The 27,516-nt window shown below is 36.8% G+C and overlaps 1 protein-coding gene and 1 long non-coding RNA gene across 2 annotated transcripts in view; both read left to right on the top strand.

Moving 5' to 3' along the window:
- Positions 1 to 18,782, top strand: part of LOC136840831 (uncharacterized) — a 49,237-nt gene extending 30,455 nt beyond the window's left edge. Inside the window, exons 2-3 of the long non-coding RNA XR_010853747.1 lie at positions 5,654 to 5,810; positions 17,862 to 18,782. This is a non-coding gene — a long non-coding RNA (uncharacterized lncRNA). The remainder of the gene's footprint in view (positions 1 to 5,653; positions 5,811 to 17,861) is intronic.
- Positions 18,783 to 26,582: 7,800 nt separating this feature from the next.
- The window catches only part of LOC136840826 (kelch domain-containing protein 4), a 40,566-nt gene continuing 39,632 nt past the window's right edge, over positions 26,583 to 27,516 (top strand). The window contains exon 1 of the mRNA XM_067107754.1: positions 26,583 to 26,934. The gene's annotated coding sequence lies outside the window, so the exon portion shown is untranslated. The remainder of the gene's footprint in view (positions 26,935 to 27,516) is intronic.

Here is a 27,516-nt window from a genome sequence, read left to right as displayed (position 1 = left end):
TTACGCACTTTCTGTCTGGCCTTTGTGTGTGTGTGTGTGTGTGTGCGTGTGTGTTTATTTATCATTTGTATTTTTTACAAACCTAGGACTACTGGATGCACTTTATATCAAAGTATGAATGAGAACAGTACTGGAAATATAATAGTAATTTAGAATACAGTTCTGAGCTTTGTAGTTCGAATGTTTTTCCTATTGCGATATTGGGAGTTTTTAATAGCAACACAGCTATTGAAGGGATTTAGCTAGCGACTGACCAATATACATTAAATCACCCATTTTCTGTAGTGTCCATTTTCATTTTAGGAAATGTTTAAGCGAGCGTTTGTTGATGCTGTAAAGGGTGAGCGCGCTCGCTCACGCGACTGCTTATGGCAGCAGTTTGAGCGAAGATGGTCATACTTAAACAGAAATTTTATTTCAAATGTTTATATATATATATATATATATATATATATATATATATATATATATATATATATATTATACTGTATATAAATAAAGATAAAATCCACGAAAGAAAGGGAAACACTGGATTTTATCTTTATTTACATATTCATCAAGTTCCATATTTTCGTGATTCAGTTATACATTATACTGTATATATATATATATATATATATATATATATATATATATATATATATATATATATATTACACACATACACACACACACATATATATATAGAGTATATGTATATATGTATGTATGTATGTATCAGCTCCTGCGCCTTCCATATACTGTATAAACATAGTTATTATTCGTCACCTTATCTTTTTTTCCTTTACATATCATCCTGTCAAACTCCTTTCCACTCCAAGGATCTCTCACTATTAAACCTTTTTCCATTTGCTTTCATCTCTTAACACTTTACCTGTTCTCCTTCTGCCTTCACCCTGGAGGTTACTTTCACTTCTCTCTCATTAAACTCTCTCATCATAATATTCTTGTCCACATTCTCAGCTTCTCATCTGTTAAAGCTACTTTCCCTTTTCAATTTCACTTCCAAATAATAATATAATACAGCTTCAGCAACTCCTTTTCTTGGTATGACATCCATGAAACTGCTTTTCCATCTCTTCTGTGCTAGCACACACAGTATAAGTTCTTATCCTGCCTATTTTCTTTCTGCTGAGAGCCTTGTTTTGCTTGCATCTCTATTCAGTAATCAAGTTCCTTTCAGAATACCATTTTATCACGCCATCATCAACCACAAGGAGCACCACCATCAACAGTTCCTTCTTAGCAAGCCTCCTATGTTTAGCCTTCAGACCTCTGGAAATGTTCTCTTTCATTCTCATCCTTCTCCGTGCCTGGACCATAGACAACTGACTGTCACTGCTTTCTCCCGTGCTACTTTCATTTTCCACCGCGAAGTCCTAGAATTCACGTGTCTGCGTCCTTTCACAAGTCCCCTCTGACACCTTGAGAACCGCCAGCCCCAGATCTCGCTGTCGTATCATGAGTACTAACCGCGCCCTCCCACTTGTCAATCATATTCATTGTCTTAAATTTCTGCCTTTGTACATCACTTTGTAGACCATGGGGACATATCTATGAACAATAGGCTAATGCAGTACCTTGGTGTTAAAAGACCCTTGCACCAGCCAGCCATTTGATGACGCACCATTCAGAGCAGATAGGATACTATTAGTCTATTTTCACCGTCCTCAAATAGCTTCTCTGTCCTCAAGGCACATTTCCTCACTCAGAGGGTCCACAACCCTAACCCTGTACTGAACACGGTTCGTCTTTGTGTCCCGGTGTATTTGTATCCATTCAAAATCAATGGCATTTCAAGAGGCAGCAGTGTCCAGCTAATACCCCTCGCTATTATCGTGGCAGCTGTCAATTCAACAGGGATATAACACTCGAGAACACGCTCTTGCGTGCAATGTGCGTGTGTGTGTTTGTGCACGGCACGCCAGAATGGAGGGCGACCGAGTACATAATTCGACATTTGGCCTTTCGCAACCTGCACCAGGTAATTTGTTGCCAGGTGTAACTTCGGTGGAAAAAGGAGCGTTAAATTACTCACGGATAGAAAACCAGTAGAAGACGCAATTAAGTAATTGGGGGTTATTTGGCATGGAAAAGTAAAAGGCTTAGGCTTTGTCGCCAGCAGTGATTTTGAACTGGAAACCTTAACGAAGTCAGTTGAAATAGTTTGACCGTTGCTAATGCCCCTGTACAAGGCTGGACATTTTTGAAGAGTAACCTTAAATCGTTTAAGGGCTTCAGGTATATCCATTAAGAATTTGTAAAATATATATATATATTTTTTTCGTCGATTCACGTTCTTACATGGGAAATTCATTGTCAATGTTGTTATTCAAACAAAGACTAAAAAGTGGAGGAAAAAGGTCGGGAGTAATGCTGGCGAATATATTATGGCAGTATTTTTCAAGGTTATAATTTATTGCTCCACTAACGTCATGACTCCTTCAATGAATATTGCAATAAACAGTGTACGATTGTTAAAATTTCCAAAGGTCCTTTTCAGCAGTGAGAAACTTGACATGAATTCTGGAGACGACTGATCATTGGTCTTAGCTGCGTGTAGTCAGTCTACAATGTTAATAAAGCAATAACGTACGAGAGAGAGAGAGAGAGAGAGAGAGAGAGAGAGAGAGAGAGAGAGAGAGAGAGAGCTAAAATGTCACTTGGCTACTCAAACCGGTCGATTAATCTTTTTTTCCCTTCCCCTAGTCCCGTTATAGCAGTTAGCATCGGGAAAACCTGAGCTGGTGAAAAAATATAAATATATTATGGAAAAAAAAGTAATCAAATGACGTTAAAGATGATTTGCATATTGCAAGTCAGCTCAAGCTTGAACACTGTTTCCAGCGTGAAACATGTAAATAAACACATTTCTTCATCAAGGTGTTATGTGGCGAAGAAATAAAAATATATTAGGGGAAAAAGAGTAATCAGTTGGTGTTAAAGGTGATTTGCATATTACAAGTCAGCTCAAGCTTGAAACTGTTTCCTGCGTGAAACATAAATAGCCTAACCACATTTCTTACTGGTGGACGTTCGGAAAATTTTAATGGAATATGGTTCAACAACTACGCTACATCCACAAATTATTGATTCAGCACATAGAAACACGTATTGTTTCACCTGTTTACCCGTATTTTGTTTTAGTATTATTTTGAATTCCGTGCTTTGTTCTAGTATATTTTAAGTTCCGTATTATTTCCCTAACTGGATGAGTACCAAAAAAGAAAACCCTGAATATTTTTGCAAAAAAATGTCTCAATTTGGTCGTTCAGATGTAGCTAATCTTGCAGCCAAACGTTTTCCAATAAGCTATTTATCTTAGACCTCACATCGGGTCCGATAAACGAAGTAAAATATCGTTAACAAAATACTTGTGGTAAAAAAAAAGTCTATCCGCTTAATTAGGCTACAACGGCTGTGGGGGAGATTACCCTCTGTTGTAAAAACAACTCGCAGGGTGAAAGGCTTTTTACTGCGTCACCGGGGAATTTTTTTTAAGCGTTTGACAGCCTCGTTGAAAAGAAAAAAAAAAAAGTATAATCTCTGCAATTCCCTTAACACCTCTGACGTCGCACAGGGGTGGGGTTGAGGGAGGTGGTGGGCTGGGTTAAGGGGTACGCGGATGGCTTAGTTATGGAGGGACGGGAAATGAGCCGGATGTCAGTAATACGATGCAGCCATTGTATGAAATGATCGCTGTTAAGGCGTTGCCTGACGGTTGTTTGCATTCTATGGCTTTGGTGCTTCAGTTTTTACCCCAAAATTGTGACAGAGTTTTGTTGTAGACAAAGGTTCGTTTAATTGTTAGGTTACGAATGTGATGCATATTTGAATTCCTACATTAGCCTACTTCCTTTGTTGAATTTGTTAAGACCATTCTACTAACAACTCCAGCAGGAATATTATATATACATACATATATATATATATATATATATATATATATATATATATATATATATATATATATATATATATATATATATATATATATATATATATATATATATATATATAATCTCAAGCCCTACACTAGATACTGAATCGCAGATAAAACCTAACGCAAAATGAGCTGCTTCATACACCTACACACAAGACACGTCAGATGCGTGTCGAACAACCCACACACCCACTGCATCATTCATCTCTATCTCTCTTGTTTACACTCCCGTACTTCCTGGGTATCAGGACACCTTTCCAACACCTATTCCTCGCTATCTATCGAGCACTTTCTATAATATAGGCACACTATCTCATTGCTTGTAACACTTTCGAATTATAGACGCTTATCACCACCATCCGTTCTGTTCACATGATTGAGCCAAAGTGAAAAACTGATCCCTCCTTTCACCTATGTTATAACCTTGTTTAATCCTTCCACGTTATCTCTAAATTTTTCATATTTTCATACTGTCATGTCACACATAATATGCAGACATTTCATGCCAACATCTTCAACTTTTTTTTCGTTTCACTTGGTAATTAATCCCTTTATATATTCCCACCTTGGCTTCCGTAGACACTCGCTCCACCTCTTCTGTCATTTAACATCAGTTATATATAGCATCCAAACATTTATATGAATCAGCTGTTCCCATTGTTCCGCCATACATGTTAACATCAACTACTCCTTTTCCCATTTTCCATTTACCATCATAACCGTACCCTTGCTCACATTTACTCTCAACTTTTTCTACTTCTAAACTCCTTTACTAATTTCTGCAGTTTCTTTTTATTTTTCCCAATCAGTACTTCAGCTTCTGCAAATACCAGCCATTCCATATCCCATATACCAGCCATTTTCTTATTTCACGGTTTTACCTATAAATGAAACAACCTTCTCTCTGGCTTGTCGAATAACTCCATCCATAAAGAAACTGAACAGAAATGGAGACAGAACACACACGTGTCTCAGACTCACTTTTACACTAATGAAGTCTCTTTCCCGCCTACATATTCCAACTCACACTCCGTTTTTAGCAGAAAAACTTTTAGTCATTCTCGAAAATTATTTTCTATGCAATGCAATGCCAGTATCTCTAAATTGTATCTCTAATTGATTTTATCATAAGATTTTGCCTTGTACAGCTTAGTTCCTTTATTTCCAAACTTCTAAATACCTGTTACAAAGCAAAACGCTACACACACACACACACACACACACACACACACACACTCTTTCCTTTGTTTAAACCCTCAGTCTCCTTTCCCTATCAATCCTGACATCAAAATCCTTCCATCTGTTATTATTGTTACCAGCTAAGCTGCAACCCTATTTGGAAAAGTGGAGAGCTTAAGTATTACCATTAAGCAATTGTATAGGACACTGGCGAGATTTGCCTTTTATTCCGAAAGCCAGCATTTTGCCTTCTTTTGCCTAATTAGTGAAAATAAAACAATATTACTATTTCTAATTATGGGTCTACAGGATTGATTTGTAGCCATACATTTTCATGCTCATTTCTCTTTTGTTATCATATTATCGTCGTCAGTGACATTATCACTCTTATTCTTTCCTACCATCAATACACTGCATGTGGTTATTGCTACAATATAATCTTAAAAAATCCCAGAGAGAAAAACAAAATCAACCATCCGAATAAGGACTTTCTGAAAACCTAATATAATTTTATTTCATCTTCATTGACAGGCTCAATAACAACCTCATCTGCACCACAGTCTGGCTGAACATCCAAGAGAAGTTTCTTCGGTAACTGTAAACGACATGTTCAAGAGGAATAACCCCATGCAGTAAGCGAAACAAGACGTTAACACATCTAAAGATATATCTACTGATTGTGGTTCACGTAAGTTTTAGTTTTTATGAAAGCCTTCGTATATTCAGTCATTTATTTGATATCATCTTATGGGTGCTTTAACATCTCGTTCACAAGTAGTAGTATACTAAGAAACAGACTTTTACTAACATGGTTAAATGGACTTTTTGATTTCAATAAAAAGTGCCTGTGGTCCCGTTTTTATACCACTGCAACCATTTGCGTATGTATCATGCATGCACGTATTGTATACATAGGAGTGAACTTATTAAATATATATGTGTGTGTGTGCGTGCGTATGTATATATATGAATATATGTGTGTATATATATGTATATATATATAAATTATATATATATTTATTTGCACATCAGCTCGCAAACGCATATTTGTGTATCATCATAAGCTGAGCAGCCAGACATCTGAAACCCCTGATGAAAAAGTTAGGTATACCTTGGTTTAACCAGACCACTGAGCTGACTAACAGCTCTCCTAGGGCTGGCCCGAAGGATTAGATTCATTTTACGTGGTTAAGAACCAATTGGTTACCTAGCAACGGGACCTACAGCTTATTGTGGAATCCGAACCACATTATAACTAGAAATTAATTTCTATCACCAGAAATAAATTTCTCTAATTCTTCATTGGCCGGTCGGAGAATCGAACGCGGGCCCAGCAGAGTGCTATCCGAGAACGATACCAACCCGTCCAATGAGGAACTCAAAAAAAACTCCTGATGAAAGTGCGAAAAGTGTGAGTGAAGAAGAGACGTTATGGAACGAAGAGAGAGAGAGAGAGAGAGAGAGAGAGAGAGAGAGAGAGAGATAGATAAACTTGTACTCTGCAATGTAAAGCCATACTTGGTTGCGCGATGTGTGACTGCCGCTGAATTTATTAGATTTTGGTGTGTATTCTTCCGAGATGATCTAAATTTACTTAATCTAACCGATGTCCGCCTTTCTCAAACCCTGCGTCAATTGTCAAATCATTTTGACGAGATTTTTAATTCTGCTCTTGTGCTTTTCGGCGTGTCCTTGACATTTATTAAATGAATGATCACTTTTTTTCGAGTTTATGAAATGCAATACCACGAATGGTCATTTATAAGAATAAGTGTATTGCATGACACGACTTAACCGGCAGGATCTTTTGACAGTTGGTACCATGAACGACAAATTCAAGCAGATAAACTTATTCTGAGATGAGAGTACCCAGTGCGAACCGTTGTATGAAGCCATGGTCGGTTCAGATGACATGAATTCGGCTCTGTTATTATTCGATATTCGCTTGACACATCATGAATCGGCAGCGATGTGGGAGTGTGTATACATATTGAATTTCAGCAAGGTAAATACAGGCTGCCTCAGATAATATTCTACGTAGTAAAATAGCATTTAGTTTTCTGTCGAAGTGTTCTTGACCTATTTTCTTGAAAATTTATTCGTGGTATAATTGTATGATGAATTACGTTTTAAAAAATGATGTTTCAGCAGCATCTCTCATTCTGAAAAGGAGAGAGAGAGAGAGAGAGAGAGAGAGAGAGAGAGAGAGAGAGAGAGAGAGAGAGAGAGAGAGTTTCTTTTTCAGCAGTCTTGTCACATGCTTATCTAGTTCAGCAATTCGCTTTTGAATGAACTATAAAAATATATAATTTTTTTCTATTAGAAAACTCATTTTAATAAGTTTAGTGTCACTTCATGGCACGAGAAGTAATAAACATAGAGAGGAAATGGTACACCAGAATCAGTTATTACCCGTTAAGTTTTCTGTTTTGCGAACAATAAGGGCCGTTACTGTTTTCGAGGAGGGCACTGAACTGTGGGTTGTATCTCTTTATCACTTTGATAATAACAAAGGCACAAAACTCTCTTCTCACACACCCTCCATCATTAAGCAGCTCCTCTTAACTCGGGTCTGTCTAGAAAATAAACTAAACAACGGTCACTAGGACATGTCTATTCTAACTGCTGAATTGTCGATGAACAACCTGTTCAGTAAAAATCTACAGCATTAGCCGTTTCATACACATACACAGGAGGTTTATGAGCACCCCTAACTTCCTCATTCTCGGACATCCTGGATAATAAAGCCCTTCATTTCTCTTACCTCTCTCACCCTATCTATCCAACCATTTCTACGTCTTCCACTCCTTTCCTTGAACACTTCTGAATTATACATTCTTTACGCCAACGTATTTTCGTCCATTCTTTCTACATGGCCGAACCATATCAAATACTCTGATCCATCCTTTCACCTCCTTATCTTTTTACAACTTGTATAGGCTATATCTCCATAATTCTTACCCTGTCACTCCTTACACAGCAAATAAGACCAAAACAGCTCATCTCAACAGCTTCAGCCTTTATTCTTTGCATTCAGCATCCGTACTTCACTTCCATAATTAGAGTGGGCTCAAAAATTCTTTCATACATTCCAGCATTTGCCTCCGCAGACAGTTCGAATCTCCTCCGTATTCTTTCACAAACACTTTCAGTCTCTGATACAGGTTTCTGAAGTTTCTATGTACTTTCCTCAATTAGCACTGTATCTTATGCAAACATCAACCATTATACACTCCATTTACAGTTCATTCCCTTATCCCATAACTTTGCACCTTCATAGAGACATAACACACCCTTATCTCAGACCCACCTTTACACCAAACCAGTCACTCTCCTGTTAAATAATGATTAATTTTATTTCCTTTGTAAAATAATTTAATAGTACTCAACAACTTTATCTTGTACACCCTCCACACTGCCCTTTATCAAATTTATCACATTCTTTTTCTTGGTCCATGTATGCCACATAGTACATCTTTTTCCCTTAATTTCAAACTTCTCGCCCAAGTTTCATAACAGCATCCCGATCTACACACCCTCTTCATTGTCTGAACCCACGCTGTTCTTTCCTATATCACTCCTGTCATCTATTTTACTTTCTTTATTAAGATGATTCTATACATCTTCCCTGGTGTGCTAAGTATTCGTGCAGTCACATCTATCACCCCTACAATTATAACTTGGAACAACCAATCCTCTTATCCATTTCTTTAGAACCTATTCTACATCTAGACATGCTTAACAAACCATGGTCAACACACTTCCTCTCTCTCTCTGTATATATATATATATATATATATATATATATATATATATATATATATATATATATATATATATATATATATATATATATATATATATACATACATACATACACACAGATAGACATGCACTCTCTTTTTCCCACCATTTTTACTGTTTGCATGAGATATTCTTTCTCATCGGCAACAACGACCAAATTTACTGTAACAGAAAATGGTAATCTTGCGGTAACGGGAGAGTATTTTGTGAAATCACCAGCAGGCCTTTCACCAGCCCTCGCTAACAGTGAGAGTAGTATGAGGGACGTAAGAGCTTGAATATGTGGGAACTCCGAGGTGATATGAGACCCGCATTGCAGTTTTGTATTTGCTCAAGGTAATCCCTAAATGGGGTTTCAATGCTTGCTTCGAGAATGCTGCTGTTGCATGTTGATAACGGTTTTGAGTTCTTGCGTTTTCCGAGTATTTGATAATTTATTGTTCCTCTAATTTCTTTCTATGTGCTGAGCGTAAGTCATTTGCATACTTAACTTGTGATTCAGTGTGTGTAACTTGCCCTCCTGCACAGACACAAACACAGACACACTTACATTCACACACACACACACACACACACACACACACACACACACACACACACACACACATATATATATATATATATATATATATATATATATATATATATTTTATATATATATATTATATATATATATATATATATATATATATATATATATATATATATATATATATATATTACTGCATATGTATATATACACATACATACATACATACATATATATATAATATATATATATATATATATATATATATATATATATATATATATATATATATGTATGTATGCATGTTTGTAAATACTTGGGTGTTTGTGTGCAAAAGCAATCATTCTGTCGTTAACATTAGTGAGTAGGTAACAGTATTAAAAGTTAAACTATAAGATGAACATTCTTGCTAAACGGAATATTTTCAGAATTTTAGGTATGGTAAACAAAAGGATGTCGAATACGCTTTATAAAAAAAAAGATAATTTTCGACTGCGCGATTGGTCCCTTCGAAAGATTCCGCAGTACTGAGGAGGTTTACTTTGTTATGCAAGGTACATATTGTTACCTAATTCAGTTACAGTCTTCGACTGTGTCAATCGAATGATAAAATTGCAATTTGAGAGCAAACCTGATAATCCAAAGGAGGGTGGAAATACTTCTTCCTCTCGAACAAATGTCGTCATGTTCTTGTGCAGTCACTTTTATTAAGCCACGAACGAATGTTAGTTATCCTTTTTAATGAATGGCCACAGGGGGCCTTGTGAAATGTAATAAATAGTCTAAACTCATATTCAGTTATATCATTATATCAAAGTTGTGTATTCTCGATCGATCGAGAGGTGGTTCTATCATTTTACGAGCTCCAACCAAGTCCAATTTTTTTTTTCATGGCAAGAGGTTGCCTGACTCGATGGCCCTTTGCAAAAAAAGCGTAAAAAAAGTAGCATATCCCGTAGAAGAGCATACCTCGAGTATTTTTTGTCAAAAACATTGGAAGTCGACTATTAACCTTTAAAAACGAAGTGGCTTTTACGGGAACATTCAAAGATAAGAAGTCACTGGTGCGTATATTTAAATTATTAGTTTCAAAAGTAGGTTAAATTAAAAGAACGCTAATATATGTATATACATATATACAATAATGAATATGTTATACATATATAGTTCCTCGTTGGATTAGTCGGTAGAGTTCTCGGCTAGCACTCTGCTAGGCTCGAGTTCGAGTCTCCGGCCGGCCAATGAAGAATTAGAGGAATTTATTTCTGGTGATAGAAATTCATTTCTTGGTATAATGTGGTTCAGATTCCACAATAAGCTGTAGGTCCCGTTGCTAGGTAATCAATTGGTTCTTAGCCACGTAAAATAAGTCTAGTCCTTCGGGCCAGCCCTAGGAGAGCTGTTAATCAGCTCAGTGGTCTGGTTAAACTAAGGTATACTTAACTTTTTGCATGTATATACATATACATACCTGTATATAGGTATACACACCATATATATAACACTGGTAATCTTCTTAGACACGAAGATATGTTATTTAGATGTATTCCACATAGGAAAATGAAAGGTGTTTCTGTGAGAATGTGCTCAACAGTTTCGTCCTCCAATGGACCTCTCCTTGGAGCGTTTATTAAGAAGAGGTCCATTGGAGGACGAAACTGTTGGGCATATTCTCACAGAAACGCCTTTCATTTTCCTATGTGAATTACAGCTAAAAATACATACATACATACATACATACATACATATATATTATATATATATATATATATATATATATATATATATATATATATATATATATATATATATATATATATATATATGCCTAGAGATGGTCTCGGCAAGTCATTTTGGAATGATCTTGTTAGCCCCATGCCGCGATTGCGACCGAACACACTCGACTAACTTCCAAGTATCTTCTTCACTGTACGTCAGAAGGGGCATAGTAGTTTCTTAACTGATAAAGCCCATCCATATCACCTCGCCTAGGATAAGAGCCGAGGTCCTCTCGCTATGATTACGTTAAGGATTTTTATGTGTATGTTCAGATCGATAAATAAACACTTTTTCTACACAACATAAATATACGTGCTTGTACCTGGTTACCTTTGTTCCAATTATCTTGGTTAGCTGGCTTTCCCACCGTTGCGAGCTGTCATTTATAAAAACAAGGAATGGTGACGCAAAACAGACGTAGAACGTTGATGAAAAGGTCAAATGTTTATGCAGAGGAGTGTTCTCAAATGCTGAATCTGGGAGCAGCTTTCTGTCTGCACATTGGTTTGATGAAGGTTTTAGTGGTTAATACGGATAATCCAGAGTGTTAGTGTGGCACTTTTGCTTTCATTTCTCATCGATTTCTTGTTAATGGTCATGTTAATTCTAAATGTATTTATTAAATGGTTTACGAGGAAAGAAAGTAACGTTCCTTCATCTACAATGGATAACGAATAAGCTTGCCTTTGGTGTTCAGTTTTGTAGGTGTGTACACTGCTTGAAACATCCTGTGGCCGAACAGATAACGTGGTGGAAGCTGATAACAGACTGTGCGTGGTCAGTTCTTTCGCCGATAGGTGAAAGAGATAAAACCTTGTTTCCCATCCAAGTCTTGATCAGACCAAACGGTGTTTAACGTAACTGACTGAATAAGAAGTCAACGTGGCATAATGTGCTGTCATGAGACAGCTTTACCAACAACAATAATAATGCCACGATGATTTATGGGTAGAATAGAATAGAATAGAATATAGAATTTAGACCAAAGGCCAAGCGCTGGGACCTGTGAGGTCATTCAGCGCTGAAACTGAAATTGACGCCAAAAAGGTTTGAAAGGTTTAACAGGAGGAAAACCTCAAAGCAGTTGCATTGTGAATCAGTTGTTAGGAGAGGGTTGAGGAAAGTAAGATAGAAGAAAGAGATTACGAACGGAGTTACAGACAAGGAATGAAAAACGGTCGCAGCCAGGGGCCAAAAGGAGAACCGTAAGTAATGCCTACGGTGCACCGCATGAGGTACACTGACAACACTAAACCCCTACGGGGGAAGGTTTGTCTTCCAAGTTGTGGCAGGGTGAGGACGCAAAGTGAGCGGTCTTTATCATCTTTTAAATTAAAGGGTATTTTTCGGAAACATTCACGAAAGCTGTTAAGCTGATACTGTGGATTTTTCGGAAACATTCACGAAAGCTGTTAAGCTGAAATTGTGAATTTTTCGAAAACATCACGAAAGCTTTTAGGCTGAAATTGTGAATTTCTAGGAAACATACACGAAAGCTGTTAAGCTGAAATTGTGAATTTTTCGAAAACATCACGAAAGCTGTTAAGCTGAAATGGTGACTTCTGACAGAAAACACAACAAGAGTATCAATGTGTCAGCTTCGGCACAAGCATAAACCACTTGCCCCTCTCTCTCTTCCTTCATTCCCTCTTTCTTTCATCATATCTTGGATTCTGTTTTCCTTGTTTGTGACCTTGGTTTAATGTATCTGCAACTCTGTTGCAACCCGCATACCCCACCCGTTTATATCAGAGGGCGAGGCCGATCGTTATCAGGGGCCTCCTTTATCGGAAAACTTTATCATGCGAGAGAGAGGGAGAACATGGTTTGATTTTGGAAGCCAGAGTGAATGTTTTCTTATAATCCAACCGTTTATATGAGAAGATATTACATTACAATATGTGACAGTATCGGTTGGCGCTACGTCTTTATAGTTCAGAAGCTCAGACTCTCGAACAGGCAGGGCAAACAGTTCATTAATTCCTCGCCATGAAGGGTGAAATGAACTGTTGTCTATTTCTGTTCATAAATCTAGGCTCTGAATAAATTACCAGGTAGAGTGCGTCAGCTTTTGTCCTGTTTTGTACGTTTTCAATTTTTTTTTTTTTCCAAATGATTACTTTGACTTAGTTGCTCCTCAGCCCTGTTAAACATCACCTTTTAGTTTTTTGTTTTTTTTTTTTTGTTAATTGGACTGGATATAATGTCGATTCTTCATGAAAATCTTATGTAAAGAGAGGAAATGGTCGAATAATTATTCTCGTCTTTGTAAGATATTCCACGCGTATGAGATAAGAGAGGCTGGCATAAATTTGTAACAGTATTCCATTAATGGAGAAGTGCACACACACACACACACACACACACACACACACATATATATATATATATATATATATATATATATATATATATATATATATATATATATATACAGTATATATAATATACACATATATGAATATATACATACATATATATACACATAAAAACAATAAAAGTATATATATATATATATATATATATATATATATATATGTGTGTGTGTGTGTGTGTGTACACACATACGTATATACGTACATATATACACATATACTGATCGTTGCTAAATAAATCTATGAAAAAAGTGCGCATACGTATGCATTTCAGTTATCTTACGGAACTCGCCGTGTTGGGTGACCTCACTAGCCTATTCTTGCATTTGCATGCTAAACGAAGACAAATCATAGATGGCACTGTTCGACGATAACTATTACCCGCAGAAGCATTGTTTGAGAGAGGAGGAGGAAGGGGGGGGGGGAGTGATTCACCGATACCGAAATGCCCCAATTTCTCATCTACGGCTGGGAATTGGGACTCGCCTTTCTCAGCGCGGTGTCGGAGATGAAATGCTCCCCAGAGCAACCAACGGAGTAATTAATTTTCTCGATTTTCTCACCATCGCGGAAGATGATGCACTGACTCGATTCGTGGAGCAGAGAGAGAGAGAGAGAGAGAGAGAGAGAGAGAGAGGGGGTTCTTGGATGGCGCCAAGTAACAGCTTAACTGCTCGCAGATTTCGTCAGTTTTCAAAGCTAGACTGATGGAATCTATAGTCTTTCAAACATTTTACGATCGCTAAGGTTTTGCCAGGAAAATAATAATAATAATAATAATAATAATAATAATAATAATAATAATAATAATAATAATAATAATAATAATAATAATAATTCAGTAAGTGTCCTTTTTTGACAAAAAAGAAAGGAGAGGGTAAAGATTACAGGAGTGAAATTAAATGAATACCGTATACAATTAACAGTAAACGAAATAATTGCTTGCTAAAATATATCACCAAACGCGAATGAAAGCATACAAGCAAGCGAAAAGAAAATATATCCAAGTGAGCCCACGAGCAAGCGGGGGAATTTATATTTTCGTACGCCTAATGGTTGTTTGAAATAAATTATACGCTTGTGGCCTCAATGCCCTTTAAAAAAGAACGGCGAATTTATAATTTTTGTAAACCTAAAGGTGTTTAAAGTAAATTACAATCATGTAGCCTCAATTCCAGTTAAAGAAAGAAAGAAAACGAAAACCAGCTGTTCGCCTTGAGCACAAATAACCAGTCGTGAGTCTATAAATGATGCCCCGGTTTTGTCACGTCAGCGTTGGTAGATTTACAGCAGAGGTCCTAAACGTAATCCGCTCTGGTCGATGTCACCATCGGTTCAAGGACCCGAGTGCGTAAACGGATGTGCTAATTTATATTGTTAGAGGAGCACCGTATAATGTGTAGCTGTCTGACATTATCAAGAGCATCAAGAGGTCGTTGTGGTGTTGATCTCGATGGCGGTCGTCGCTAATACATGATGGGCGTGAGTGGGAGTGGGTGTGTTTTTCCCACATACAGTAGGCTAAGCAGTCGTAAAACCTTGCAGTTTTTATACATATTTTTTTCAGTTTTGCAGAAATCAGGTCCTTTCCCGCAAAAGAGGTTAGCTCTAGAGGGCGTGTTACATCCGATCTCAAGCATACAAAAATTCCGGCACTGCCTAAATTCAATACTGATCTTCCCGATCGAGAGAGAGAGAAAAAAAGAAGCGTTGCCATCACATTATGGCTGCTGAAAACTATGTGAATAAGAATTATTAAAATGGAATATACAGAATTTAGGCCAAAGGCCAAGCACTGGGGCTTATGAGGTCATTCAGCGCTGAAAAAAAGTTTTTAAAGCTGTAACAGGAGGAAAACCTCGCAGTTGCACTTAGAAAACAACAGTCCGGAGAGGGTGGAAAGTAAGATGGAAGAAAGAGGATATGAACGGAGGTACAGTAAAAGGAAGGAAAGGGGTTACAGGGGAAGAAATTATTAGAGTAATATGAACTCTTAGAGTAATTTGAAATATAACTCTTACATCTGTCTCGCGTGACATCCATCCTGTCATCCAATCTTGTGGATGGTAATTCAACTAACCGTCGAATTTATATCTGTACAGGCAACGAGGAAGTATTCGGCTATCCTTTTGTGCGGTTATGGGTGAACAACCGCAGGATGCAGCGGTAAAGCTGCTGCTGTGCTGCTGCACTGTAGTGCTGTGAATACCAGTCCATTCAGATACACATTTGCATCATCTGAATTTTAAATGCGAGACAGTATAGAAATTACCAAAACATTGCTTTAACGTAAGAAGAGTAAGGAGTAAGGAACTTGGGGCTTTGTGTAGGCTGAGAAAAAAAATGCAAGAAAAATAAAATTTATATATTCGCAAAGAACAGTGGGTAACGTAATGAATGTAATTGATATTAACTACAACCTAATATGTCTAGACTGAACAGTGTATGACATAAATCAATCAGTTACCTCACATACCCTTTCCCAAACGAATTTGAATATGGATTAACGTGTTTTATCACATCAGATTATTCAGTGCAACCTAAAACCACAGTCCTGTGTCCTCATATGATGTTGATGTACAACTTTCCCAAGCATTTTTACCATTTGATACGACTCACCTTTCGTAATTTTCTTTTCCAAGAATTGGATATAAGTACCCGAAAGTTCTAGAATTTGTTCAATTATTGCTCTGAGAAAGGAAAGACGGAGCCGAAAGATCTTTAGGCATATAGGTAAAAGAAGAACTAATTTTTTTTTGTATTCGAGTTTTTAACCTTAACTTGGAGGCAGCTTTTTCAAGGGATCACTGGCGTGACTAATTCACCGAGGGTGACATTTTCACGGTTCAGTGACATCTTTGCTACGAGTGCTGGAAAATTAAATTTGCATGGCATTGAAAAGTTCTCGTCAGTTTTTGACTAAGAGCACAGGGTACAGGTAGAATATTCCAGACTTGATGGGCTTTGTACCCTTGGTAGCCAGGTCAAGGCAGAGTGACACCTACGCATGGGTTGTAAGTACTACAGTGTCTCATATTGTGAAGATAAGGCGAATCAAGTAATTTACTGCTTCACAGTTAATTTTGTTCGCTTTCTGAAAAATAGTCGGCATGTTAGTCTATACACGTGTGTGTGTGTGTGTGCGTTTTGAGGGAAAGGATTGCACGACCACACAAACATAAGAGCAGAGGGAACGTTACGTACAAAAGACATAGCAAAAATAAAAGAGAGCTATATTTGACATCACAACATTTTAATAAAGAATTGACTATTTAAGCTGAAATATCTGCCACGTTCATCAGTGTTATGCACAATTATGCTTACAATACATCACATTGTACTGATAAAATACTGAGGTGATCATCAGAGAGAGAGAGAGAGAGAGAGAGAGAGAGAGAGAGAGATATTAAGGTGAGCATGGAGAAGAGTTGGTAACATTGGTACCAAAAGAGAAGAGGAAACCAAATACCTTTTAACGCTGTAACCAAATTCTATAGTGAAGGTGTGGTTAAGCTGATATGAAGTTCGCTTTAGCAAGTAACTGTTCGTTTCAAACTTGAACCAAAGAGCATAATGACATTTGGTTCCTACGAGAACGTGGAATATTAATGCACCATTCTCATCCACATCATTGCTCGTTCTAAAGTAACTGAATCTATTGAGTGTACAGCCAGAAAATTCAGTCATAAAAAAGAACACTTTTGCATAATTACTGAGAATGCATGCATTGACACGACTCAACAGTGAATTAACTAAACATTATTGTTCTGCACATAACAGGAGCATTTTCATGTATTCCTTTAAACTGATTCAAGTACCTCCTAAGAGAACTTATAGTCATGTAGGGCTTAAAATGGGAGGGGAAAACACTATGATTAGGAGCAAAACAACTTGATGATATGTGTAAAAGCACAAGGGAATACTCACTTTTCAAAAAATTAGATATTTATTGCAATTCCGAAAAACTGTTTGTTCCCTGTTGCTCTTGCTAAGAAGGTTGCCAGAAAGCAACAAAAAATGTCTGTGGTGAAATATTTTCTTGAAATTTATATATTATTTTCAGTTTCACAAAATTTTGAGTTTTTCTCTAAATTGGATTGGAAAGATTTAAAACTCACTAGTGTGTTCCTGCTCATTTTTAGCTTGTAATATGTTATGCTTTTCCTCGCCTTTATTGTTGCTGTATATTTCGTGCTTTGGTTTTTGGCAAAGCCGGCTGTTACAAAGTTTAATATAATTTTATGCATTTCAGGGACGGTATGTTTGCATCAGATCAGGATGAGCCAGAGGAGTGTGCGTTGTTAGAATGTCATCTCGTCGGTTTACGAAGAACTTCATCGCCCCGGATCTTATGAAAGTCTTCAGTTTTACAAACCTTTATTCGTTGATCTCAGCTCTGTTGCTCTTTTCCTCTCTGTCGAAGGTCAACACTTTTGTGATTTCATTTATATTATTTTAGTCATATCCGTTTTCTTTAATATTTCAGAGAAACACTAATAACAGTCAATAGTTATTTAAAGAATGTGAAAAATTTACTAGCGTTAGAAATTCGGTAACTTTTCACTTATTTTTTTTTTACATTAAGCGATTACACCTAACAGATGTTAATCCAGAGTAAAGAAAAAAAAAAAAAGGTCAATGCCACAATCATACTTAGCCAAATTACTGAATCGTGGATGTGCCCCCTGTGCAGAAACTAAAGTGGGAATGTGTGAGTCGTCGATCGTTGAGCCATTTTTCCTTTGTGGAAATGAAATACGGATGAGGAATGCGATTAAAAAAAAGAAAAAGACGGAAGATAATTAGATGAACTGCTTGGATAGTACATATATCTGGCGTAAGAAGGATAAAGAAATGTGAAGAAAGGTAGAAGGGATGAAAAGGTTAACGTGGGTGAAAGGAGAGACGAGAAGACTCTTACAGCCTATATTTCAGCTTCAAATCCAAACACCCACCATATCTCTGGTCAGACATCTTTTTTATGAAAGGTTATATTATGATCAAAACTTTCGTGATAACGACAATATTTATAGGTTTATATTTAATAGACTATGATTAAAATGCTAGCCTTCCATGCTTGTTAAGAGCGAATATTAAGCTTGAGGAGAGAGAGAGAGAGAGAGAGAGAGAGAGAGAGAGAGAGAGAGAGAGAGAGAGAGAGAGAGAGAGAGAACTATAATTCCGAAAAAGGAAACGAAAAACCAGCAGCAAATTTAAACCTCGTGGCAAACCACAAAAAAAAAAAAAATCCCAATAACAACAGTGGAAGGTTTAGGTACGATTTCCCTTCTGATAACAATTCCACTTTCCTTTCTCAGCTTCCCCCACCGCCAACAAGCCTCCCCCATCCCCATAAAAAATGTTTTATTGATGATGACGTGCATTTCGCTCGGGGTCATTGATGTTCACAAGGTCTAGAAAACAAAAACAAAAATTTATACATAAAATTATTTTTACAGAAGTAATTATTGTATTTACTGGTAATAAAAAATCTTTTCGGGGTGAATGCACATCATCTCACCAAAAATGTATGAATATTAGACGAGAAAATTGAAGTAACACGTACAGTATTTTATAGACGGTTAAGTTTCGTAAAACGAAGCAACGTATTGTTTAAACAGCTAACAGTTTGCAAACCGGCTTCACGACTTTGCACCGAAAATCGGTGTACAAAGTCCATACGCTGTGGTACTGCTTTTGCCATAAACGTCTAAAACATGGTAACGGTAATTATTGCTTATAAAAATACTATCTTACTTTGTCAAAGGTTATAAGGACATATTGGAGCTCAGCTGTACGTAACATATCATTTAATTTACTTGATATAAAACATAAATCAAAATTGTTTATGACTGCATACTAATTATTATGACTACGAAATGACAACCCCTCAGTCAACAAGCTTTTTAACTTGAATGTGATATATTTTCATAATTCACTAATGGCAAGCTTCCGCAGGCTAGATTTTAAGATAACGTTTTGTACAGTGAAGGTTTTAAGAAAAAGAAAACCTAAAAACATTGACTATTGTCCTAATATCATAAACAGTTTTCGTAATACTGATTTTGGTGATAATTTTTGAACTCTATAAACTCATTTTCTTAAAGTGGATATGTAACGCTATCCTTGGAATTGAGTGCAATACAAATTTGTTCAGAAGAATTAATTGGGTTAAAGTAGCTCTAAGCATGTCTTCATATCTCAGTGTCTAAAGGAATGAATTGCTGCTTAATCTAAGAGCGCGGTGGTTTACGACGGGCAAGCCCTTTTTATGCGAGTGTTATCTTCATGCCGGAATGTGACGAAAACGAAAATAAGAGTTATGGCATATGGCACTCCTTAAATTTGGTGATGATAAAACGTGTTTCAAGTTCACTTTCTACCAGGAGTTCTCCCAAAGGAATAGTTCTGATAATAGAGAAGAGCAGATTAAGTCCCGGCCCTCACAACCTTTTATCTATAATTTTAGGATTCGGGTAAGCCACAGTCGATGACTGTTTCATCACACCTCCCTGTAGGAGCAGTAGTCAAGTCTACGGAAATACAGTCAAGAAAAGCATGGGAGGCCCTCGCTCTCTAGAGATGAGAATGACCCAGGCACTGGTCAGTTCCATTTAGATAAGTGAAACCTGGTCACCAGGGTAGGAAAGTCCAGGATGAGCTAATTAGCGAACAAAGTACAGACATAACCAGTGCATCAAAACTGATGGAGGAATTGTTCGATTGCCCTTCTGTGGATGAGAGGCCAGAGGAAACTTCAAGAAATCAAGAGCCACGAACAAAATTTTACTTCTGCGTATCTGTCAGTCATGAGGAACCTGGCATCCTTGACGAAACTGATGCCAGGGAAAAATGTAGAATGGGCTAATTATAGTTTCTACTTGCTAAGAATTGCTCCAAAAATGATTGCCTGATTGGTTCAGTTTTTGTACAGGAGTTACGATGATGGCTCCTAAGCCGGGTGCACCATTGGAGAACCCATATTAAGAAAATAACGTCAAGCGTGGGAACACGGTAGAGTGGTCGAGATTAGATTTCAGTCCTTAGAGGACCTCTAAGGACACCCCATCGATATGATATCAGGCAGATAGGCAATGGTTGCTTGCTTTCATAACTAGAAGACACTAAATGGGAGAACCCTTATGACGTTACACAGAATCCTCTGTTGACTGAACATGATCTCGGCTAAATGAAGAATGTTTTCTGACAGTTCTTACTCCAGCCTGAAGTGTACAGACCGCAGCTGAAGGTATAAAATATGGCGAGGAAGGATCAGTATCATACTTTCATTTATAAAAAAAAGCCTTATATTTAACGAGAATGCTTCAGTTCTAGCCATCTGATATATACACATGTCCTATTCACAAAGAATGATCTTATATCCTTATATCGGTAGAAACAGGGAAGTTAGCGTTAAGAGGTCTCGCCTACCGATAATCACTGCTCTGCAAGTTTCAGAAGTTATTTAGTTCCTAGACAGGTATGAGGCACAGATTAAATAGTATGTATATATATATATATATATATATATATATATATATATATATATATATATATATATATATATATATATATACATACACCTTTTAACGTGCTTGTTTTCCCATTTGCATGGGGTAAGCACGATGAAATATATATATATATATATATATATATATATATATATATATATATATATATATAGTTTTTAAATGGTTCCGAGATCTTCTTTGTAAGCTTTAATTTTCCCCTTTGCGAATTTGACGTCCTCTACGGTAAGGCTTGTGGACGTTGTTTAATTTGTTTGTAAGTGAAGTCCCCATTCCTTGTTGTGATCTGTCTCTTTACATAAAAAATGATGCTGTCCACCATATCCGTCATCAACAATTGAATTCTCTACTGTCACGAAACACACTAGGTTTATTATTGGATCATTACTGTTATTTTGTATTCATATCAATCAAAACAAAGTGTTAAAATTGCTACGCCAACTTAATATAATCTAATATGTAAAAAAAGTTCCAGCAGAGAGAAGTCTAGTGACAAAATGAAAATAATTACTAATGTATGTATGTGTGTATATTTATATATATATATATATATATATATATATATATATATATATATATATATATATATATATATATATATATAGTGAGAGAGAGAGAGAGAGAGAGAGAGAGAGAGAGAGAGAGAGAGAGAGAGAGAGAGAGAGAGAGAGAGAGAGAGAGAGAGAGGAATAAATGTGAGAAAGACAGGGCAAAAGAACGTGTGACTGAATACCATTACAGCTTCTCTTGAATTTGTGTGGCTTCCTCCGTAACAAAGTTTCTTTGTGTACTTTTAAGCATTTTAGTATCCTAACGAATGCAATCACTATGAACTAGGTAACATATCACTTTTTAATCACCTTTCTTAGGTTTAATTACCTTCATGCCATATATGTATTCCCTGTAACATATAGTGTTGAATATTCTTGTATATAGATGTACATAATTCTTTAATAAAGTGTGGTACTGTACATGATAATCCTGGTTTTCAATGCGTTTACCTTGGATTAGCAGTGTTTGTTAATTCTTTATTCATGATAAATTATCATGTCTTTTTACCGAAACCTTTAACTATATTTATTTAAGATACAGGACTGTCGTCATCCGAGTTATTTACGTATTTCAGATATGACATAGAAGACTGCCGTATAATAGAAATATTGAAACAGAAGTGTGCATAGTCTGCTGGAAAGTGAACATTACATGTTAATACTTCAATACCTGTTACACTTTGCCACACATCACTCAAGTTAGCGTATGATGCATCACAAACAGGTAATGGAACAGGTTTGTTTAGTACCTGTTATGCTTTGTGTTATTGAATAACCAACTGCATACGCATCGCGGTTGATGAACAAACCTTGTAATATCAGGGTCCGAAATTATTCAGCAAAGCACAAACCCAAATCGAAGTAGGCAGAGCTGATGCATTAACCTGGCTACCGGCTGACAAGGCACTTGAAGAACGCAAAAATAGCATTCGTTTAAGTAATCCATTGATGTTTCCTAGTCACAGATACTTGCAGCAATTACAAAATTATTCACAATTAAGGCATTAATGTCCCTGTTCTCAACTCATAATCTTCCAAAAAGATCGTCTCAAATAATGCATCTTACCTTAGCTCACATGAGTTCAAGAATTTCTTGCATGGAAATGGCATAAACCAAACATTTTCTGCACTTAATCACCTACAAATGGAGAAGCAGGAAGATTTGTATAAACTTTCAAGAAATATATGAAACCGAGGGAGACACAGCACAAATATTTCTCCCAGGTTCAAAGAAAACTCATGCTACTCTAGATTTATCGATTTCATTTATACTCACGAACAGGTCAAGAAATAAACTAGATTTCTCGTTACCTGACTCTGTAGCCAACGATACAGTAAGGGCTGGGAACAGAGAGGACAACAATGTACTCCTCTCCAGAACAATCAGTGCTTGAACATCTATAGTGCAAATGAGAATTGTACATGATACGATTAGGGGTATGTTAGGAAATCTGCTCTGTAGATTAGTCACGAGACCTGTTGTCTAATGAGTGTTTAGAAAATAAAGATTCAAATGAGAGTTCTGGGCAATATGATGAAACTGAGCAAAGCTCCAAAGTGGGAACACAAGTGACAAGCTGCACTAAGGTTAGATTTTTAATGCGCATACAAACAAAATAGGCTACTAATACTGTTAAGTTTTCATTCTAGCTCTTATCAAAATAGTCCCCTAACCCTACTATTTTCCGGCTATCTCTTTCACCACCCCTCATACAAATGAATCAGCGAAAGGATGAGACTAGTTTACACAAACACCGAAGCTAATCAGTAACACTTCTACTCTGCTCCTATATGTTAAACGCTGACTTTGTAGAAGTCAAATATAGAAACTGTTACTAACTTTTATGCATAATTGTTCACCAACATAACAGAGAGAGAGAGAGAGAGAGAGAGAGAGAGAGAGAGAGAGAGAGAGAGAGAGAGAGAGAGAGAGAGAGAGAGAGAGAGAGAGAGAGAGAGAGAGAGAGAGTTTTAGTCACCCATGTGTTTGAAGGTTACAATTTTCTTTTCATGCCTCATAGAGAATGACTAAAATCTCAAATGGTAAACCCAAGTAATATCCTGTGCCGCGATTAGACGCATTTTATAGAGCATTTCTCTATATTTCTTCCCTTTTCCTGTGAAATATTTCCCAGCCATGAGCTATGGACATGATTGCTTTAAGTATAATAATTAAAAATATACATATTTCATCGTTAATAGCACGCTCCTATAATGAAAAAGGTTAGTACGAAAGTTGTGTTAGCCTTTTTTCTGCCCTTGGCCTAATTCTTTGCTGGCAGGACAAATGAGTAGATAAAATAATAAAAAATTACATTCCACGTGCTCCTATTACGCTATGTTCCTACAATATCGATATGGGTATTATAATTCAATATATAACGCAATGGAATATGAGCCTCTAGGAGTATAATGCGGCGGAGGCCTCTGACGCTAACTGCACTGGTGCCCATACTGGCTCTCGACAACCCTGAATGGTGGTCTCTCAATCAAGTGAAACAACACATGCAACACATCCTGTGGAATTATTCTTTCCCCCGCAGTTCCTTATTCATATACTTTTCCTTTCATGCGTCCCTTTCTTGTTTTCCGTCATTTTCATTGCTACGTTCCCCACTTTTTTTTTTTTTGTATCCAACAGTAAAGTCAATCTAAATTTAACTTAATTTAAGCGCAACACCTTCGGCTTCTCTGAAGTTGTTGACACATAGACGATTTTTTTAGCATCTATTGATACCGCAACACCAGCAATGGCAGCAAATGGTGCTCATGCTTACTTCAGTGTCTATTCAATATGCTTTTAACCAAAAGTATACTTAATACTTTACATCTCGCAAACACGTTAATCAGTTAGATACAGTTTCTCGCATTTTGGCTTGAAAAGCTGTAAACTACATGTTATAGGTCTAAGCGTCACAGTACAGAATAAGCTATGACAAACGAGGTGCAAAAAGATACCACAAAGTACGGCAGTGTGATATCACCTTTATTAGTCTGAGTAGTAGGACTTAATTAGCATGATTTAATTAGTCACAAAAAAAATACACACAGGACCCTACATTTGATACTGTTAATGACATTAGCCGGTAAAACTGAAGACTACCACCGCGCCCCTCTGGTTCAGACTAGAAGCTTACGTGCAAAACGGGGCCCTTGTTTAGTACAGTACCAGTACCTTGGGGATGAACGTATAGGACTAATCATATACTCAACACGGTAAATATCATAAACGTAAAGACAAGATACAAACATCAACAAAAACATAAATAAATGGCGGTACATGTTCCGGTCGGTGAATGGCGGGAACCAGGCCGTTGTACAGTAGCTTAGTAGTCTCCAGTCTTACCCCAAAAACATTTATTATAACCTGGCTATAAACCACTGGCTCTATGTCCTTAACCTGCCCCAAGACCCCGTAACCCAAACCTGTCACCGGGCACTGTGTCTTTAACCTATCCTAGGAAGAGACATAACAGAGGTCTAATTGTTTGCAACAAACCGTCTCAATATAGGCCTACCTTAAGACACCCGTTCAGCCGCCTGGAGTTCATCTGAACGGAAATTACAATCAGTGTCACTACAAAGGCAAACGAGAATTCGTTTCAAGTAAAAATTACAAGCTTCGCGCAATATTCTCAAAACATATAACAATTAGAGGAATCACAGGGGTTAACCGTTATACTTGATAGCCATCTTTAAACTGGGCGAACATGCAATCACGGCGGAGGAATACGTGATGTGTTAACTGACGTTGCCTTGTTGAACCCTTTCACAATAATTATTGTTCTGTTGACAAGATAGGAAGAAATGTGTGCTTAATTAGTATCCAAAACGAGTTTATATGATAAACATAATTGTTTGAATTAACGAAACAGAAAGAAGTAAAAGGGTAGAATCATCGTTGTAATTATAGGCCTTTACTATCCACTTACACACACACACAATATATATATATATATATATATATATATATATATATATATATATATATATATATATATATATATGTGTGTGTGTGTGTGTGTGTGTGTGTGTTAACTGACGGTAAATATCCGAAACCGATATCACTGAAGATACTCGTGACTGGCACAGCCTCATGTTGCCTATCACCCACTGGATGGTACACTTCAAATTTATCACCAAATACATGACAGCCACCGACCTCTATCTATAGCTAAGTCAACATCTCCTCTCTCCCTCATGTTAAATCACGTCCTCTCTTGCTTAAATTGCTTCAGTCCCAAATGTATCTTTTGTTTGGATAAGCTAACGCAAATAAACTGTTTATATCCCCAACCAGTAGGCCTACGTCTCTGTCTTCTTAGCAAAGCACTCTCCAGATGTCCAAAGAAGACCTTTTACGCCTTCAACACACAACTTTAGCATAAACCAACTTAATCTAAGCCATCCAGACACCATTCAAATATATCAACCACAAGAACAGAGTAGAATAGAATATAGAATCTAGGCCAAAGGCCAAGCCCTGGGACACATTCACAAGTTCTCTCTCTCTCTCTCTCTCTCTCTCTCTCTCTCTCTCTCTCTCTCTCTCTCTCTCTCTCTCTCTCTCTCTCAAGTAAAATGTGAAAACATTACTAGGCCTGCTGCACATCATCAAGTAAAGTTTCATCATCATTTTATATATATATATATATATATATATATATATATATATATATATATATATATATATATATATATATATATATATGTGTGTGTGTGTGTGTGTGTGTGTGTGTACAGTGCTCCTGATGGGGAAGCCTGTATCAGAAAGCTCTGAATGTACACCGACAGAATAAAAATGAACATTTACAGTCTGTATCAGTTTCGATTACACGTGACAAAGCCTATATTACACTTTTCAGACACGTAAGCACCTGAAGTTACAGCAGCAGTTATTCATCGAGAAAACTGGAGGTAACAGCTGACGTCTAAAAGACTAGAGTACGACCCGAAAAAAAATAAAGCAAAAATCGTAAGAACAAAGGAATTCCATATATACAGTATGTGTCTTAGAGTAATGTTGGGAAGCTCTTATTATTAAAAAAAAAAACATGAAAAACGAAAAATAATTTGGTTTTCAGCAAAGCAAGAATTCAGACGAAACTAACATCTAAGATCGCGTAAGAGAAGAGGCGTTCGTATTACTTTCAAGGTTTTGGACGCAGAACTTTTTTTTTATAGTGCTCAGAAGAAAAAAGGAACTTAGCTCCCCATGTATTGCAATATTTCTCACCTGTAGAAGGTAAGAACTTGTTTCGTTGGATACTGACATTTTCATATAAGTAAGCTAATAGTTTTTGGTATTATTTTCATTATCCTGTGACAGCAAAGTACCAAGAATTGTTGTGACAATGTTTAGAGAAGTTGCTCCAAGTTATGCAATTGTAGCATCATGATAACATACTAAAATAGGCCATATTTTTCGATAAACCGGTATTAAAATGCCGCTACGAATGAATACTGTCTATGGGCGCTGCAATAGTTAGGTTAGGCCAGAGTACAGTGTAGCCTAGGCTAAGGGCCGCATGCCGTTAGGCACGAGAACACCGTTGTAAATAAACGTTTGGCATTACAAGGAACCAGTTAGGAGTAAGATTCTTGCATTAGCAATATATCCAACAGAATGGAAGCAATTATTGTTAAACCCTGACAAGGATTAAATATCAGTGAGGCGTTAATTCATAAGCCCTAGCCAACCGTAACCTTAAGCATGAAGAATCATTAGCCTTCAAGAAGTGCCATCTACAGCTAAGACTAAAAGTTTTTTTTCATTAATTTGTGCTAGGTTAGAACTGCCATAGCGTACGTAGGCTAATAAGATTAG

The sequence above is a fragment of the Macrobrachium rosenbergii genome, chromosome 8 (assembly GCF_040412425.1).
Source record: "Macrobrachium rosenbergii isolate ZJJX-2024 chromosome 8, ASM4041242v1, whole genome shotgun sequence".
Lineage (NCBI taxonomy): Eukaryota > Metazoa > Arthropoda > Malacostraca > Decapoda > Palaemonidae > Macrobrachium > Macrobrachium rosenbergii.
Note: the sequence above shows the minus strand (reverse complement) of the source record. Positions and strands in the feature narration are given on the sequence as shown.